Raw genomic sequence first — 5,508 nt, forward strand, 5'->3', positions numbered from 1 at the left:
GTCGAGGACCCACGCCTCCTCTGAGGAGTGTGTCATATGTACCTCGGCGGAATGATGATAGGCGCCGTCACAGTGGTGAGCGCAGGAATTCAGTCGACCCAAGGGAACCGGGCTTCGACGCGAGGTCTATCCTCGTTCAAGGCCTGGTCGACCAGAATAGAGCACACAGAGAAGACCCTGGCAGAGGCTGTCCAAGTGACAGCCGAGTGCATGTTTCTGGTCCCGAATGTTTTATCAGAGCCATCAGGGCAGCAGTGATACCCCCCAACTTCAGGCTGGCATCTGGGATCAATAAGTTCACTGGTGAATCCAAGCCTGAAACTTGGCTTGAAGATTACTGAGTGGCTGTGCAGATTGGGGGCGGTAACGACGAGATAGCAATGAAGCATCTTCCACTCATGTTGGAAGGGTCAGCCCGAGCATGGCTGACTCAGTTGGCTCCGCGCAGCATTCATAGTTGGGAAGAGCTATCCCGAGTGTTCGTGAGAACTTTCGAAGGCACGTGCAAGCGACCTGGAGGATTGCTTGAGTTGCAGCACTGCATGCAGAAGCCGAATGAGACTTTGAGTGAGTTCATCCAGAGATGGTCCACCCTGCACCACACCATCGAGAATGTGTCAGAGCATCAAGCCGTGTGCGCCTTCAAGGAAGGCGTCAAATACAGAGAGTTGGTCTTGAAATTTGGTCGGACTGGGGATATGACTCTGGCTCGAATGATGGAAATAGCCACCCGGTACGCTAACGGAGAAGAAGAGGATCGACTCCGTAGCGGGAAGAGCAAACCAGTCGGGCAAGATACCGGTGGAGGTAACTCCAGTCGGAAACAAAAGCGCAAGGCCGAGCCAGCAGCGCCCAGAGAGATTGCGGCAGCGAATCAAGGAAAGTTTAAGGGAAAACCTAAAGGGCCTTGGGCCCCTAAGAAGGTGAAGGATAAGGAAGGGAATGACGTGATGGATTTGCCGTGCCACATCCACACGAAGAAAGATGAGGAAGGTAATCTGATTTACCCAAAGCATACCTCCCTGCAGTGTCGACTCCTAATCCAGCAGTTCAGAGAGAAATAACCCACTGAAAGGGAGAAGGAGTCGGACCAAGGTGAAGATGAAGAGGAAGACGATGGTTATCCCAAAGTCGATTGAAGGTCATCAACAGGGAGGTGAACATGGTCGCTCCCGCGACGACGACCACCTACCTGAGATGGTCTCAGACAGCCATTACGTTCGACCAGTCTGACCACCCTGCACGTGTGGCCACCCCTGGGAGGCAAGCTTTGGTAGTCGACCCTATGGTTGGAGGCACTCGTCTGACCAAGGTACTGATGGACGGTGGCAGCGGTCTGAACATCCTCTACGCTGAGACTCTGAAGGGGATGGGCATTCCGATGTCCAAGCTTAGCGAGAGCAATATGAGTTTTCATGGTGTTATTCCTGGGAAGAAGGCTGAGTCACTCAGACAGATCGCCCTCAATGTGGTTTTTGATGACTCAAAGCATTACCGTAAGGAAAAGTTGACATTTGAAGTCGTGGATTTCCAGAGTGCCTATCATGCCATTTTGGGTAGGCTGGCCTATGCACGCTTTATGGCTCGACCATGTTATGTGTACCTCAAACTGAAGATGCCTGGCCCCAAAGGCGTGATCACAGTTATAGGCAGTCGACAGAAGGCTGGGGAGTGTTTCCAGAAAGGCTCCAAGATCGCCGATGAGCAGATGGCAGCAGTTGAGCTCCAAGAATATCAGAAGAACACGGATCCGAGTGATCTGCTCAGAGCCAAGAATCCTGCCATAGATTCTGCATTCCAATCGACTGGTGAGACGAAGCCAATTCATATTCACCCGACGGGTCCTAGTGCCGCACCGACCCATATATCAACGACACTCGGCAGCAAATAGGAAGAAGCGCTCGTCCAGTTCCTCCGTGAGAATTGGGACATCTTTGCGTGGAAACCTTCTGACTTGCCAGGTGTACCCAGAGGACTGGCCGAGCACCGTTTGTGTGTCGATCCCAAAATAAAACCCGTCAAAGAACATCTTCGGCGGTCCACCATGCAAAAGAGGAAAGCAATCGGCAAAGAAGTGGCTCGACTGTTGGCAGCAGCGTTCATCCGTGAAATCTACCACTCCGAGTGGGTAGCCAATGTAGTCATGGTTCCTAAGAAGGACAATTCACTTCGTATGTGCATTGATTTCAAGCATATCAATCGGGCCTGCCCGAAAGATCACTTTCCTCTCCCTCGCATCGATCAGATTGTTGACTCGACTACAGGGTGTGAACGCTTGTCTTTCTTAGATGCATATTCCGGATACCATCAGATCCGACTGTATGGTCCCGATGAAATAAAAACAGCCTTCATCACCCCATTCAGGTGCTTTTGCTATGTCACCATGCCTTTTGGTTTGAAAAATGCTGGAGCCACATTCATGAGAATGATTCAGAAGTGCCTGCTCACTCAAATCAGTCGGAATGTGGAAGCGTACATGGATGACATTGTGGTCAAGTCTCGCAAAGGTTCCGACCTATTGACTGACCTTGCAGAAACCTTTTCCAACCTCAGAAGATACGATATCAAGCTTAATCCATCAAAATGCACCTTCGGAGTTCCAGGAGGAAAGTTACTCAGTTTTCTTGTTTCCGAACGAGGGATCGATGCCAATCCCGAGAAAGTTGATACCATCCTCTAAATGAAACACCCCGTGCGAGTGCATGACGTTCAGAAGCTGACTGGTTGTTTGGCCGCTCTGAGTCAATTCATTTCTCGTCTCGGTGAAAAGGCCTTGCCTCTTTACCGATTGATGAAGAAGACTGATAAGTTCGAGTGGACTGATGAAGCTGAAGCAGCGTTTGCAGAACTCAAAACCCTGCTTTCCACCCAGCCGGTGCTCGCTGCGCCAATAAGCAAAGAGCCTTTACTACTCTACATTGCAGCCACTGGACAAGTTGTCAGTACAGTACTTACGGTCGAGCGGGAAGAAGAAGGAAAAGCCTACAAAGTTCAACGCCCAGTCTATTATCTCTCTGAAGTTTTGACTCCATCCAAGCAACGATACCCACATTATCAGAAGCTTGTCTATGGAATATACATGACCATGAAGAAGGTTGCGCATTACTTCTCTGACCACTCCATTACAGTCGTCAGCGATGCGCCACTATCCGAAATTCTAAATAACAGAGATGCAACTGGCCGAGTGGCCAAATGGGCGATTGAACTCCTCCCTTTAGATATCAAGTTTGAGGCAAAGAAGGCCATGAAGTCCCAAGCAATTGCAGATTTTCTGGCCGAGTGGATTGAACAGCAACTGCCGACTCAAGTTCACTCGGAACATTGGACTATGTTTTTTGATGGCTCCAAGATGCTGAATGGTTCAGGTGCTGGAGTAGTTTTGGTATCCCCCCATGGAGACATGCTTAGTTACGTTCTCCAGATTCATTTTGATTCCTCCAATAACGAAGCCGAATATGAAGCACTTCTATATGGGTTGCGTATGGCCATTTCACTCGGCGTCCGTCGCCTTATGGTCTACAGTGATTCTGATTTGGTGGTTAACCAAGTGATGAAGGAATGGGATGTCAGAAGCCCAGCCATGACCGGTTATTGCAATGCAGTGAGAAAGCTGGATAAGAGGTTTGAAGGTTTGGAGCTCCACCATATACCCCGACTAAAAAATCAAGCTGCAGATGAGTTGGCCAAGATAGGCTCAAAGAGGGAGGCTATTCCCCGAAACGTGTTTCTGGAACATATCCATTCACCTTCGGTTCAAGAAGATCCTTTCACCGAAGAGTCACCGCAGCCCAAGAGTGCCATAGATTCGTCTGAAGTCGAAGTCCCGGCCGTGGTTGACTTAATCATGGAGGTTTTGGTCATCACTCCCGACTGGACAGTACCATACATCACATATATTCTTAGGAAGGAACCCGCAGAGGATGAAGAAGAAGCTCGACAGATCGTTCGACGGTCTAAAGCCTTTACTGTGATAAGAGGATGGTTGTCCAGAGAGAGTGTAACTGGAGCCTGCCAGAAGTGCATCACGCCAGAAGAAGGCCGAATGATCCTTAACGATATCCACTCGGGGACCTGTGGTCACCATGCGTCCTCTTGGACCATCATAGCCAAAGCATACCGAGCCGGGTTTTACTGGCCGCGCGCTAACGAGATGGCAAAGGAAATAGTGGACAAGTGTGAAGGTTGTCAGTTTTATTCCAACATGTCTCATAAACCTGCGTCAGCTCTGAAGACTATTCCACTCGTCTGGCCCTTCGCCATTTGGGGATTGGACATGGTAGGACCTCTGAGGACAGGCAGGAGTGGATTTACTCATGTGCTGGTAGCAGTCGACAAGTTCACCAAATGGATCGAAGCCAAGCCCATTAAGAGCCTTGAAGCGAGCACAGCCGTGAGTTTCATCAGAGAACTTATATTCAGATACGGCGTCTCGCACAACATCATCACGGAAAACGGCTCGAACTTCGATTCTAAAGAGTTCAAAGCTTTTTGCGCCTCCCAGGGCACGAGGGTCGATTACGCTTCAGTCGCCCATCCCCAGTCGAATGGACAAGCTAAGCAAGCGAATGGATTGATTCTCAAAGGGTTGAAGCCTCGGCTAATGCGTGACCTCAAGCACGCGGCAGGGGCTTGGGTCGACGAGCTCCCATCGGTGCTTTGGGGGCTGAGGACAACCCCCAATCGGTCGATTGGACGGACTCTATTCTTTCTGGTCTACGGAGCCGAAGCCGTTTTGCCGAGCGATTTGCTCCACAACGCTCCCCGAGTCGAACTCTTCTTAGAAGAAGAAGCAGATCAAGCTCGACAAGACGCAGTCGACCTCTTAGACGAGGAGAGAGAGATGGCTTTGATCCGGTCGACCGTTTATCAGCAAGACTTACGTCGATTCCACGCCAAGAACGTAAGGGGTCGTGCATTCCAGGAAGGGGACTTGGTCCTCTGAGTGGATCAACAAAGGCCACACAAGCTCGCCCCCGCTTGGGAAGGCCCTTTCGTCATCACCAAGGTGCTCCACAACGGAGTATACCGTCTCTGCAACGTCGAACAGAATAGAGATGAGCCGCGTGCCTGGAATGCGGATCTGCTCCGTCATTTCTATTCTTAGTTAAACCGATCGGATGTAATAAGGAATACCTGTTAGTTTAATTATCAAAAGACATAATTTACTCCTTCCAAGTGGTTGTTGTTTATTTATTTTGTGTATGCTACTTTAGCCATGGATCTATTTCGCCTGAACCTAAGTGATAAAAATCCTACCGAGTGATGAGTCTGCCTCTCACTCGGGGGCTTAGCTGCAGCCCAGTGCTCGCCTAAGTGACAAAAATCCCACCGAGTGATGAGTCTGCCTCTCACTTGGGGACTTAGCTGCAGCCCAGTGCTCGCCTAAGTGATAAAAATCCTACCGAGTGATGAGTCTGCCTCTCACTCGGGGGCTTAGCTGCAGCCAAGTGCTCGCCTAAGTGATAAAAATCCTACCGAGTGATGAGTCTGCCTCTCACTCGGGGGCTT

The sequence above is a fragment of the Triticum aestivum genome, chromosome 3B (genome assembly GCF_018294505.1).
Source record: "Triticum aestivum cultivar Chinese Spring chromosome 3B, IWGSC CS RefSeq v2.1, whole genome shotgun sequence".
Lineage (NCBI taxonomy): Eukaryota > Viridiplantae > Streptophyta > Magnoliopsida > Poales > Poaceae > Triticum > Triticum aestivum.